Raw genomic sequence first — 15,315 nt, forward strand, 5'->3', positions numbered from 1 at the left:
GAGGTCAGATTCAAAAGTTATGCATACCTGTAAATTTGAGTTCTTTCCTATACATTCAGTTCTTTCGCCACTTTGAGATAGGCCTTGGGATATCTCCACAGGGAAAGCTCGCCGACGAAAACCATGTGGTTTTTTGAATGTATTCCACCCCGAGGAACATGAAAACGAGCTTAATTTTGAAATCCGAGGTCAGATTCAAAAGTTATGCATACCTGTAAATTTGAGTTCTTTCCTATACATTCAGTTCTTTCGCCACTTTGAGATAGGCCTTGGGATATCTCCACAGGGAAAGCTCGCCGACTAAAACCATGTGGTTTTTTGAATGTATTCCACCCCGAGGAACATGAAAACGAGCTTAATTTTGAAATCCGAGGTCAGATTCAAAAGTTATGCATACCTGTAAATTTGAGTTCTTTCCTATACATTCAGTTCTTTCGCCACTTTGAGATAGGCCTTGGGATATCTCCACAGGGAAAGCTCGCGACGAAAACCATGTGGTTTTTTGAATGTATTCCACCCCGAGGAACATGAAAACGAGCTTAATTTTGAAATCCGAGGTCAGATTCAAAAGTTATGCATACCTGTAAATTTGAGTTCTTTCCTATACATTCAGTTCTTTCGCCACTTTGAGATAGGCCTTGGGATATCTCCACAGGGAAAGCTCGCCGACGAAAACCATGTGGTTTTTTGAATGTATTCCACCCCGAGGAACATGAAAACGAGCTTAATTTTGAAATCCGAGGTCAGATTCAAAAGTTATGCATACCTGTAAATTTGAGTTCTTTCCTATACATTCAGTTCTTTCGCCACTTTGAGATAGGCCTTGGGATATTATCTCCACAGGAAAGCTCGCCGACGAAAACCATGTGGTTTTTTGAATGTATTCCACCCCGAGGAACATGAAAACGAGCTTAATTTTGAAATCCGAGGTCAGATTCAAAAGTTATGCATACCTGTAAATTTGAGTTCTTTCCTATACATTCAGTTCTTTCGCCACTTTGAGATAGGCCTTGGGATATCTCCACAGGGAAAGCTCGCCGACGAAAACCATGTGGTTTTTTGAATGTATTCCACCCCGAGGAACATGAAAACGAGCTTAATTTTGAAATCCGAGGTCAGATTCAAAAGTTATGCATACCTGTAAATTTGAGTTCTTTCCTATACATTCAGTTCTTTCGCCACTTTGAGATAGGCCTTGGGATATCTCCACAGGGAAAGCTCGCCGACGAAAACCATGTGGTTTTTTGAATGTATTCCACCCCGAGGAACATGAAAGAAACGAGCTTAATTTTGAAATCCGAGGTCAGATTCAAAAGTTATGCATACCTGTAAATTTGAGTTCTTTCCTATACATTCAGTTCTTTCGCCACTTTGAGATAGGCCTTGGGATATCTCCACAGGGAAAGCTCCGACGAAAACCATGTGGTTTTTTGAATGTATTCCACCCCGAGGAACATGAAAACGAGCTTAATTTTGAAATCCGAGGTCAGATTCAAAAGTTATGCATACCTGTAAATTTGAGTTCTTTCCTATACATTCAGTTCTTTCGCCACTTTGAGATAGGCCTTGGGATATCTCCACAGGGAAAGCTCGCCGACGAAAACCATGTGGTTTTTTGAATGTATTCCACCCCGAGGAACATGAAAACGAGCTTAATTTTGAAATCCGAGGTCAGATTCAAAAGTTATGCATACCTGTAAATTTGAGTTCTTTCCTATACATTCAGTTCTTTCGCCACTTTGAGATAGGCCTTGGGATATCTCCACAGGGAAAGCTCGCCGACGAAAACCATGTGGTTTTTTGAATGTATTCCACCCCGAGGAACATGAAAACGAGCTTAATTTTGAAATCCGAGGTCAGATTCAAAAGTTATGCATACCTGTAAATTTGAGTTCTTTCCTATACATTCAGTTCTTTCGCCACTTTGAGATAGGCCTTGGGATATCTCCACAGGGAAAGCTCGCCGACGAAAACCATGTGGTTTTTTGAATGTATTCCACCCCGAGGAACATGAAAACGAGCTTAATTTTGAAATCCGAGGTCAGATTCAAAAGTTATGCATACCTGTAAATTTGAGTTCTTTCCTATACATTCAGTTCTTTCGCCACTTTGAGATAGGCCTTGGGATATCTCCACAGGGAAAGCTCGCCGACGAAAACCATGTGGTTTTTGAATGTATTCCACCCCGAGGAACATGAAAACGAGCTTAATTTTGAAATCCGAGGTCAGATTCAAAAGTTATGCATACCTGTAAATTTGAGTTCTTTCCTATACATTCAGTTCTTTCGCCACTTTGAGATAGGCCTTGGGATATCTCCACAGGGAAAGCTCGCCGACCAAAACCATGTGGTTTTTTGAATGTATTCCACCCCGAGGAACATGAAAACGAGCTTAATTTTGAAATCCGAGGTCAGATTCAAAAGTTATGCATACCTGTAAATTTGAGTTCTTTCCTATACATTCAGTTCTTTCGCCACTTTGAGATAGGCCTTGGGATATCTCCACAGGGAAAGCTCGCGACGAAAACCATGTGGTTTTTGAATGTATTCCACCCCGAGGAACATGAAAACGAGCTTAATTTTGAAATCCGAGGTCAGATTCAAAAGTTATGCATACCTGTAAATTTGAGTTCTTTCCTATACATTCAGTTCTTTCGCCACTTTGAGATAGGCCTTGGGATATCTCCACAGGGAAAGCTCGCGACGAAAACCATGTGGTTTTTTGAATGTATTCCACCCCGAGGAACATGAAAACGAGCTTAATTTTGAAATCCGAGGTCAGATTCAAAAGTTATGCATACCTGTAAATTTGAGTTCTTTCCTATACATTCAGTTCTTTCGCCACTTTGAGATAGGCCTTGGGATATCTCCACAGGGAAAGCTCGCGACGAAAACCATGTGGTTTTTTGAATGTATTCCACCCCGAGGAACATGAAAACGAGCTTAATTTTGAAATCCGAGGTCAGATTCAAAAGTTATGCATACCTGTAAATTTGAGTTCTTTCCTATACATTCAGTTCTTTCGCCACTTTGAGATAGGCCTTGGGATATCTCCACAGGGAAAGCTCGCCGACGAAAACCATGTGGTTTTTTGAATGTATTCCACCCCGAGGAACATGAAAACGAGCTTAATTTTGAATCCGAGGTCAGATTCAAAAGTTATGCATACCTGTAAATTTGAGTTCTTTCCTATACATTCAGTTCTTTTGCCACTTTGAGATAGGCCTTGGGATATCCTCCACAGGGAAAGCTCGCCGACGAAAACCATGTGGTTTTTTGAATGTATTCCACCCCGAGGAACATGAAAACGAGCTTAATTTTGAAATCCGAGGTCAGATTCAAAAGTTATGCATACCTGTAAATTTGAGTTCTTTCCTATACATTCAGTTCTTTCGCCACTTTGAGATAGGCCTTGGGATATCTCCACAGGGAAAGCTCGCGACGAAAACCATGTGGTTTTTTGAATGTATTCCACCCCGAGGAACATGAAAACGAGCTTAATTTTGAAATCCGAGGTCAGATTCAAAAGTTATGCATACCTGTAAATTTGAGTTCTTTCCTATACATTCAGTTCTTTCGCCACTTTGAGATAGGCCTTGGGATATCTCCACAGGGAAAGCTCGCGACGAAAACCATGTGGTTTTTTGAATGTATTCCACCCCGAGGAACATGAAAACGAGCTTAATTTTGAAATCCAGGTCAGATTCAAAAGTTATGCATACCTGTAAATTTGAGTTCTTTCCTATACATTCAGTTCTTTCGCCACTTTGAGATAGGCCTTGGGATATCTCCACAGGGAAAGCTTCGCCGAAAACCATGTGGTTTTTTGAATGTATTCCACCCCGAGGAACATGAAAACGAGCTTAATTTTGAAATCCGAGGTCAGATTCAAAAGTTATGCATACCTGTAAATTTGAGTTCTTTCCTATACATTCAGTTCTTTCGCCACTTTGAGATAGGCCTTGGGATATCTCCACAGGGAAAGCTCGCCGACGAAAACCATGTGGTTTTTTGAATGTATTCCACCCCGAGGAACATGAAAACGAGCTTAATTTTGAAATCCGAGGTCAGATTCAAAAGTTATGCATACCTGTAAATTTGAGTTCTTTCCTATACATTCAGTTCTTTCGCCACTTTGAATGGCCTTGGGATATCTCCACAGGGAAAGCTCGCCGACGAAAACCATGTGGTTTTTTGAATGTATTCCACCCCGAGGAACATGAAAACGAGCTTAATTTTGAAATCCGAGGTCAGATTCAAAAGTTATGCATACCTGTAAATTTGAGTTCTTTCCTATACATTCAGTTCTTTCGCCACTTTGAGATAGGCCTTGGGATATCTCCACAGGGAAAGCTCGACGAAAACCATGTGGTTTTTTGAATGTATTCCACCCGAGGAACATGAAAACGAGCTTAATTTTGAAATCCGAGGTCAGATTCAAAAGTTATGCATACCTGTAAATTTGAGTTCTTTCCTATACATTCAGTTCTTTCGCCACTTTGAGATAGGCCTTGGGATATCTCCACAGGGAAAGTTCCGACTAAAACCATGTGGTTTTTTGAATGTATTCCACCCCGAGGAACATGAAAACGAGCTTAATTTTGAAATCCGAGGTCAGATTCAAAAGTTATGCATACCTGTAAATTTGAGTTCTTTCCTATACATTCAGTTCTTTCGCCACTTTGAGATAGGCCTTGGGATATCTCCACAGGGAAAGCTCGCGACGAAAACCATGTGGTTTTTTGAATGTATTCCACCCCGAGGAACATGAAAACGAGCTTAATTTTGAAATCCGAGGTCAGATTCAAAAGTTATGCATACCTGTAAATTTGAGTTCTTTCCTATACATTCAGTTCTTTCGCCACTTTGAGATAGGCCTTGGGATATCTCCACAGGGAAAGCTCGCCGACGAAAACCATGTGGTTTTTTGAATGTATTCCACCCCGAGGAACATGAAAACGAGCTTAATTTTGAAATCCGAGGTCAGATTCAAAAGTTATGCATACCTGTAAATTTGAGTTCTTTCCTATACATTCAGTTCTTTTCGCCACTTTGAGATAGGCCTTGGGATATCTCCACAGGGAAAGCTCGCCGACGAAAACCATGTGGTTTTTTGAATGTATTCCACCCCGAGGAACATGAAAACGAGCTTAATTTTGAAATCCGAGGTCAGATTCAAAAGTTATGCATACCTGTAAATTTGAGTTCTTTCCTATACATTCAGTTCTTTCGCCACTTTGAGATAGGCCTTGGGATATCTCCACAGGGAAAGCTCGCGACGAAAACCATGTGGTTTTTGAATGTATTCCACCCCGAGGAACATGAAAACGAGCTTAATTTTGAAATCCGAGGTCAGATTCAAAAGTTATGCATACCTGTAAATTTGAGTTCTTTCCTATACATTCAGTTCTTTCGCCACTTTGAGATAGGCCTTGGGATATCTCCACAGGGAAAGCTCGCCGACGAAAACCATGTGGTTTTTTGAATGTATTCCACCCCGAGGAACATGAAAACGAGCTTAATTTTGAAATCCGAGGTCAGATTCAAAAGTTATGCATACCTGTAAATTTGAGTTCTTTCCTATACATTCAGTTCTTTCGCTCTTTCCTATACATTCAGTTCTTTCGCCACTTTGAGATAGGCCTTGGGATATCTCCACAGGGAAAGCTCGCCGACGAAAACCATGTGGTTTTTTGAATGTATTCCACCCCGAGGAACATGAAAACGAGCTTAATTTTGAAATCCGAGGTCAGATTCAAAAGTTATGCATACCTGTAAATTTGAGTTCTTTCCTATACATTCAGTTCTTTCGCCACTTTGAGATAGGCCTTGGGATATCTCCACAGGGAAAGCTCGCCGACGAAAACCATGTGGTTTTTTGAATGTATTCCACCCCGAGGAACATGAAAACGAGCTTAATTTTGAAATCCGAGGTCAGATTCAAAAGTTATGCATACCTGTAAATTTGAGTTCTTTCCTATACATTCAGTTCTTTCGCCACTTTGAGATAGGCCTTGGGATATCTCCACAGGGAAAGCTCGCCGACGAAAACCATGTGGTTTTTTGAATGTATTCCACCCCGAGGAACATGAAAACGAGCTTAATTTTGAAATCCGAGGTCAGATTCAAAAAGTTATGCATACCTGTAAATTTGAGTTCTTTCCTATACATTCAGTTCTTTCGCCACTTTGAGATAGGCCTTGGGATATCTCCACAGGGAAAGCTCGCCGACGAAAACCATGTGGTTTTTTGAATGTATTCCACCCCGAGGAACATGAAAACGAGCTTAATTTTGAAATCCGAGGTCAGATTCAAAAGTTATGCATACCTGTAAATTTGAGTTCTTTCCTATACATTCAGTTCTTTCGCCACTTTGAGATAGGCCTTGGGATATCTCCACAGGGAAAGCTCGCCGACGAAAACCATGTGGTTTTTTGAATGTATTCCACCCCGAGGAACATGAAAACGAGCTTAATTTTGAAATCCGAGGTCAGATTCAAAAGTTATGCATACCTGTAAATTTGAGTTCTTTCCTATACATTCAGTTCTTTCGCCACTTTGAGATAGGCCTTGGGATATCTCCACAGGGAAAGCTCGCCGACGAAAACCATGTGGTTTTTTGAATGTATTCCACCCCGAGGAACATGAAAACGAGCTTAATTTTGAAATCCGAGGTCAGATTCAAAAGTTATGCATACCTGTAAATTTGAGTTCTTTCCTATACATTCAGTTCTTTCGCCACTTTGAGATAGGCCTTGGGATATCTCCACAGGGAAAGCTCGCCGACGAAAACCATGTGGTTTTTTGAATGTATTCCACCCCGAGGAACATGAAAACGAGCTTAATTTTGAAATCCGAGGTCAGATTCAAAAGTTATGCATACCTGTAAATTTGAGTTCTTTCCTATACATTCAGTTCTTTCGCCACTTTGAGATAGGCCTTGGGATATCTCCACAGGGAAAGCTGCCCGAAAACCATGTGGTTTTTTGAATGTATTCCACCCCGAGGAACATGAAAACGAGCTTAATTTTGAAATCCGAGGTCAGATTCAAAAGTTATGCATACCTGTAAATTTGAGTTCTTTCCTATACATTCAGTTCTTTTGCCACTTTGAGATAGGCCTTGGGATATCTCCACAGGGAAAGCTCGCCGACGAAAACCATGTGGTTTTTTGAATGTATTCCACCCCGAGGAACATGAAAACGAGCTTAATTTTGAAATCCGAGGTCAGATTCAAAAGTTATGCATACCTGTAAATTTGAGTTCTTTCCTATACATTCAGTTCTTTCGCCACTTTGAGATAGGCCTTGGGATATCTCCACAGGGAAAGCTCGCCGACGAAAACCATGTGGTTTTTTGAATGTATTCCACCCCGAGGAACATGAAAACGAGCTTAATTTTGAAATCCGAGGTCAGATTCAAAAGTTATGCATACCTGTAAATTTGAGTTCTTTCCTATACATTCAGTTCTTTCGCCACTTTGAGATAGGCCTTGGGATATCTCCACAGGGAAAGCTCCCGACGAAAACCATGTGGTTTTTTGAATGTATTCCACCCCGAGGAACATGAAAACGAGCTTAATTTTGAAATCCGAGGTCAGATTCAAAAGTTATGCATACCTGTAAATTTGAGTTCTTTCCTATACATTCAGTTCTTTCGCCACTTTGAGATAGGCCTTGGGATATCTCCACAGGGAAAGCTCGCCGACGAAAACCATGTGGTTTTTTTGAATGTATTCCACCCCGAGGAACATGAAAACGCGCTTAATTTTGAAATCCGAGGTCAGATTCAAAAGTTATGCATACCTGTAAATTTGAGTTCTTTCCTATACATTCAGTTCTTTCGCCACTTTGAGATAGGCCTTGGGATATCTCCACAGGGAAAGCTCGCCGACGAAAACCATGTGGTTTTTTGAATGTATTCCACCCCGAGGAACATGAAAACGCGCTTAATTTTGAAATCCGAGGTCAGATTCAAAAGTTATGCATACCTGTAAATTTGAGTTCTTTCCTATACATTCAGTTCTTTCGCCACTTTGAGATAGGCCTTGGGATATCTCCACAGGGAAAGCTCGCCGACGAAAACCATGTGGTTTTTTTGAATGTATTCCACCCCGAGGAACATGAAAACGAGCTTAATTTTGAAATCCGAGGTCAGATTCAAAAAAGTTATGCATACCTGTAAATTTGAGTTCTTTCCTATACATTCAGTTCTTTCGCCACTTTGAGATAGGCCTTGGGATATCTCCACAGGGAAAGCTCGCCGACGAAAACCATGTGGTTTTTTGAATGTATTCCACCCCGAGGAACATGAAAACGAGCTTAATTTTGAAATCCGAGGTCAGATTCAAAAGTTATGCATACCTGTAAATTTGAGTTCTTTCCTATACATTCAGTTCTTTCGCCACTTTGAGATAGGCCTTGGGATATCTCCACAGGGAAAGCTCGCGACGAAAACCATGTGGTTTTTTGAATGTATTCCACCCCGAGGAACATGAAAACGAGCTTAATTTTGAAATCCGAGGTCAGATTCAAAAGTTATGCATACCTGTAAATTTGAGTTCTTTCCTATACATTCAGTTCTTTCGCCACTTTGAGATAGGCCTTGGGATATCTCCACAGGGAAAGCTCGCCGACGAAAACCATGTGGTTTTTTGAATGTATTCCACCCCGAGGAACATGAAAACGAGCTTAATTTTGAAATCCGAGGTCAGATTCAAAAGTTATGCATACCTGTAAATTTGAGTTCTTTCCTATACATTCAGTTCTTTCGCCACTTTGAGATAGGCCTTGGGATATCTCCACAGGGAAAGCTCGCCGACGAAAACCATGTGGTTTTTTGAATGTATTCCACCCCGAGGAACATGAAAACGAGCTTAATTTTGAAATCCGAGGTCAGATTCAAAAGTTATGCATACCTGTAAATTTGAGTTCTTTCCTATACATTCAGTTCTTTCGCCACTTTGAGATAGGCCTTGGGATATCTCCACAGGGAAAGCTCGCCGACGAAAACCATGTGGTTTTTTGAATGTATTCCACCCCGAGGAACATGAAAACGAGCTTAATTTTGAAATCCGAGGTCAGATTCAAAAGTTATGCATACCTGTAAATTTGAGTTCTTTCCTATACATTCAGTTCTTTCGCCACTTTGAGATAGGCCTTGGGATATCTCCACAGGGAAAGCTCGCCGACGAAAACCATGTGGTTTTTTGAATGTATTCCACCCCGAGGAACATGAAAACGAGCTTAATTTTGAAATCCGAGGTCAGATTCAAAAGTTATGCATACCTGTAAATTTGAGTTCTTTCCTATACATTCAGTTCTTTCGCCACTTTGAGATAGGCCTTGGGATATCTCCACAGGGAAAGCTCCCGACGAAAACCATGTGGTTTTTTGAATGTATTCCACCCCGAGGAACATGAAAACGAGCTTAATTTTGAAATCCGAGGTCAGATTCAAAAGTTATGCATACCTGTAAATTTGAGTTCTTTCCTATACATTCAGTTCTTTCGCCACTTTGAGATAGGCCTTGGGATATCTCCACAGGGAAAGCTCCGACGAAAACCATGTGGTTTTTTGAATGTATTCCACCCCGAGGAACATGAAAACGAGCTTAATTTTGAAATCCGAGGTCAGATTCAAAAGTTATGCATACCTGTAAATTTGAGTTCTTTCCTATACATTCAGTTCTTTCGCCACTTTGAGATAGGCCTTGGGATATCTCCACAGGGAAAGCTCCACGAAAACCATGTGGTTTTTGAATGTATTCCACCCGAGGAACATGAAAACGAGCTTAATTTTGAAATCCGAGGTCAGATTCAAAAGTTATGCATACCTGTAAATTTGAGTTCTTTCCTATACATTCAGTTCTTTCGCCACTTTGAGATAGGCCTTGGGATATCTCCACAGGAAAGCTCGCGACGAAACCATGTGGTTTTTTGAATGTATTCCACCCCGAGGAACATGAAAACGAGCTTAATTTTGAAATCCGAGGTCAGATTCAAAAGTTATGCATACCTGTAAATTTGAGTTCTTTCCTATACATTCAGTTCTTTCGCCACTTTGAGATAGGCCTTGGGATATCTCCACAGGGAAAGTCTGCGACGAAAACCATGTGGTTTTTTGAATGTATTCCACCCCGAGGAACATGAAAACGAGCTTAATTTTGAAATCCGAGGTCAGATTCAAAAGTTATGCATACCTGTAAATTTGAGTTCTTTCCTATACATTCAGTTCTTTCGCCACTTTGAGATAGGCCTTGGGATATCTCCACAGGGAAAGCTCGCCGACGAAAACCATGTGGTTTTTTGAATGTATTCCACCCCGAGGAACATGAAAACGAGCTTAATTTTGAAATCCGAGGTCAGATTCAAAAGTTATGCATACCTGTAAATTTGAGTTCTTTCCTATACATTCAGTTCTTTCGCCACTTTGAGATAGGCCTTGGGATAAGCTCGCCGCGAAAACCATGTGGTTTTTTGAATGTATTCCACCCCGAGGAACATGAACTAATTTTGAAACCGAGGTCAGATTCAAAGTATGCATACCTTAATTGGTTCTTTCCATACAAGTTCTTGCATTTGAATGGCTGGATATCTCCAGGATCGAAACCATGTGTTTTGAATGAGCTTAATTTTGAAATCCGAGGTCAGATTCAAAAGTTATGCATACCTGTAAATTTGAGTTCTTTCCTATACATTCAGTTCTTTCGCCACTTTGAGATAGGCCTTGGGATATCTCCACAGGGAAAGTCGCCGACGAAAACCATGTGGTTTTTTGAATGTATTCCACCCCGAGGAACATGAAAACGAGCTTAATTTTGAAATCCGAGGTCAGATTCAAAAGTTATGCATACCTGTAAATTTGAGTTCTTTCCTATACATTCAGTTCTTTCGCCACTTTGAGATAGGCCTTGGGATATCTCCACAGGGAAAGCTCACCGACGAAAACCATGTGGTTTTTTGAATGTATTCCACCCCGAGGAACATGAAAACGAGCTTAATTTTGAAATCCGAGGTCAGATTCAAAAGTTATGCATACCTGTAAATTTGAGTTCTTTCCTATACATTCAGTTCTTTCGCCACTTTGAGATAGGCCTTGGGATATCTCCACAGGGAAAGCTCGCCGACGAAAACCATGTGGTTTTTTGAATGTATTCCACCCCGAGGAACATGAAAACGAGCTTAATTTTGAAATCCGAGGTCAGATTCAAAAGTTATGCATACCTGTAAATTTGAGTTCTTTCCTATACATTCAGTTCTTTCGCCACTTTGAGATAGGCCTTGGGATATCTCCACAGGGAAAGCTCGCCGACGAAAACCATGTGGTTTTTTGAATGTATTCCACCCCGAGGAACATGAAAACGAGCTTAATTTTGAAATCCGAGGTCAGATTCAAAAGTTATGCATACCTGTAAATTTGAGTTCTTTCCTATACATTCAGTTCTTTCGCCACTTTGAGATAGGCCTTGGGATATCTCCACAGGGAAAGCTCGCGACGAAAACCATGTGGTTTTTTGAATGTATTCCACCCCGAGGAACATGAAAACGAGCTTAATTTTGAAATCCGAGGTCAGATTCAAAAGTTATGCATACCTGTAAATTTGAGTTCTTTCCTATACATTCAGTTCTTTCGCCACTTTGAGATAGGCCTTGGGATATCTCCACAGGGAAAGCTCGCCGACGAAAACCATGTGGTTTTTTGAATGTATTCCACCCCGAGGAACATGAAAACGAGCTTAATTTTGAAATCCGAGGTCAGATTCAAAAGTTATGCATACCTGTAAATTTGAGTTCTTTCCTATACATTCAGTTCTTTCGCCACTTTGAGATAGGCCTTGGGATATCTCCACAGGGAAAGCTCGCGACGAAAACCATGTGGTTTTTTGAATGTATTCCACCCCGAGGAACATGAAAACGAGCTTAATTTTGAAATCCGAGGTCAGATTCAAAAGTTATGCATACCTGTAAATTTGAGTTCTTTCCTATACATTCAGTTCTTTCGCCACTTTGAGATAGGCCTTGGGATATCTCCACAGGGAAAGCTCGCCGACGAAAACCATGTGGTTTTTTGAATGTATTCCACCCCGAGGAACATGAAAACGAGCTTAATTTTGAAATCCGAGGTCAGATTCAAAAGTTATGCATACCTGTAAATTTGAGTTCTTTCCTATACATTCAGTTCTTTCGCCACTTTGAGATAGGCCTTGGGATATCTCCACAGGGAAAGCTCGCCGACGAAAACCATGTGGTTTTTTGAATGTATTCCACCCCGAGGAACATGAAAACGAGCTTAATTTTGAAATCCGAGGTCAGATTCAAAAGTTATGCATACCTGTAAATTTGAGTTCTTTCCTATACATTCAGTTCTTTCGCCACTTTGAGATAGGCCTTGGGATATCTCCACAGGGAAAGCTCGCGACGAAAACCATGTGGTTTTTTGAATGTATTCCACCCCGAGGAACATGAAAACGAGCTTAATTTTGAAATCCGAGGTCAGATTCAAAAGTTATGCATACCTGTAAATTTGAGTTCTTTCCTATACATTCAGTTCTTTCGCCACTTTGAGATAGGCCTTGGGATATCTCCACAGGGAAAGCTCGCGACGAAAACCATGTGGTTTTTTGAATGTATTCCACCCCGAGGAACATGAAAACGAGCTTAATTTTGAAATCCGAGGTCAGATTCAAAAGTTATGCATACCTGTAAATTTGAGTTCTTTCCTATACATTCAGTTCTTTTGCCACTTTGAGATAGGCCTTGGGATATCTCCACAGGGAAAGCTCGCCGACGAAAACCATGTCGTTTTTTGAATGTATTCCACCCCGAGGAACATGAAAACGAGCTTAATTTTGAAATCCGAGGTCAGATTCAAAAGTTATGCATACCTGTAAATTTGAGTTCTTTCCTATACATTCAGTTTTTTCGCCACTTTGAGATAGGCCTTGGGATATCTCCACAGGATCTCCACAGGGAAAGTTCGCCGACGAAAACCATGTCGTTTTTTGAATGTATTCCACCCCGAGGAACATGAAAACGAGCTTAATTTTGAAACCCGAGGTCAGATTCAAAAGTTATGCATACCTGTAAATTTGAGTTCTTTCCTATACATTCAGTTCTTTCGCCACTTTGAGATAGGCCTTGGGATATCTCCACAGGGAAAGCTCGCCGACGAAAACCATGTGGTTTTTTTGAATGTATTCCACCCCGAGGAACATGAAAACGAGCTTAATTTTGAAATCCGAGGTCAGATTCAAAAGTTATGCATACCTGTAAATTTGAGTTCTTTCCTATACATTCAGTTCTTTCGCCACTTTGAGATAGGCCTTGGGATATCTCCACAGGGAAAGCTCGCCGACGAAAACCATGTGGTTTTTTGAATGTATTCCACCCCGAGGAACATGAAAACGAGCTTAATTTTGAAATCCGAGGTCAGATTCAAAAGTTATGCATACCTGTAAATTTGAGTTCTTTCCTATACATTCAGTTCTTTCGCCACTTTGAGATAGGCCTTGGGATATCTCCACAGGGAAAGCTCGCCGACGAAAACCATGTGTTTTTTTGAATGTATTCCACCCCGAGGAACATGAAAACGAGCTTAATTTTGAAATCCGAGGTCAGATTCAAAAGTTATGCATACCTGTAAATTTGAGTTCTTTCCTATACATTCAGTTCTTTCGCCACTTTGAGATAGGCCTTGGGATATCTCCACAGGGAAAGCTCGCCGACGAAAACCATGTGGTTTTTTGAATGTATTCCACCCCGAGGAACATGAAAACGAGCTTAATTTTGAAATCCGAGGTCAGATTCAAAAGTTATGCATACCTGTAAATTTGAGTTCTTTCCTATACATTCAGTTCTTTTGCCACTTTGAGATAGGCCTTGGGATATCTCCACAGGGAAAGCTCGCCGACGAAAACCATGTGGTTTTTTGAATGTATTCCACCCCGAGGAACATGAAAACGAGCTTAATTTTGAAATCCGAGGTCAGATTCAAAAGTTATGCATACCTGTAAATTTGAGTTCTTTCCTATACATTCAGTTCTTTCGCCACTTTGAGATAGGCCTTGGGATATCTCCACAGGGAAAGCTCCGACGAAAACCATGTGGTTTTTTGAATGTATTCCACCCCGAGGAACATGAAAACGAGCTTAATTTTGAAATCCGAGGTCAGATTCAAAAGTTATGCATACCTGTAAATTTGAGTTCTTTCCTATACATTCAGTTCTTTCGCCACTTTGAGATAGGCCTTGGGATATCTCCACAGGGAAAGCTCGCCGACGAAAACCATGTGGTTTTTTGAATGTATTCCACCCCGAGGAACATGAAAACGAGCTTAATTTTGAAATCCGAGGTCAGATTCAAAAGTTATGCATACCTGTAAATTTGAGTTCTTTCCTATACATTCAGTTCTTTCGCCACTTTGAGATAGGCCTTGGGATATCTCCACAGGGAAAGCTCGCCGACGAAAAACCATGTGGTTTTTTGAATGTATTCCACCCCGAGGAACATGAAAACGAGCTTAATTTTGAAATCCGAGGTCAGATTCAAAAGTTATGCATACCTGTAAATTTGAGTTCTTTCCTATACATTCAGTTCTTTCGCCACTTTGAGATAGGCCTTGGGATATCTCCACAGGGAAAGCTCGCCGACGAAAACCATGTGGTTTTTTGAATGTATTCCACCCCGAGGAACATGAAAACGAGCTTAATTTTGAAATCCGAGGTCAGATTCAAAAGTTATGCATACCTGTAAATTTGAGTTCTTTCCTATACATTCAGTTCTTTCGCCACTTTGAGATAGGCCTTGGGATATCTCCACAGGGAAAGCTCGCCGACGAAAACCATGTGGTTTTTTGAATGTATTCCACCCCGAGGAACATGAAAACGAGCTTAATTTTGAAATCCGAGGTCAGATTCAAAAGTTATGCATACCTGTAAATTTGAGTTCTTTCCTATACATTCAGTTCTTTCGCCACTTTGAGATAGGCCTTGGGATATCTCCACAGGGAAAGCTCGCACGACGAAAACCATGTGGTTTTTTGAATGTATTCCACCCCGAGGAACATGAAAACGAGCTTAATTTTGAAATCCGAGGTCAGATTCAAAAGTTATGCATACCTGTAAATTTGAGTTCTTTCCTATACATTCAGTTCTTTCGCCACTTTGAGATAGGCCTTGGGATATCTCCACAGGGAAAGCTCGCCGACGAAAACCATGTGGTTTTTTGAATGTATTCCACCCCGAGGAACATGAAAACGAGCTTAATTTTGAAATCCGAGGTCAGATTCAAAAGTTATGCATACCTGTAAATTTGAGT

This window comes from Notechis scutatus, chromosome Z (assembly GCF_049901735.1).
Source record: "Notechis scutatus isolate UNSWTSFEM ecotype Mainland chromosome Z, rNotScu1.2, whole genome shotgun sequence".
Classification (NCBI taxonomy): domain Eukaryota; kingdom Metazoa; phylum Chordata; class Lepidosauria; order Squamata; family Elapidae; genus Notechis; species Notechis scutatus.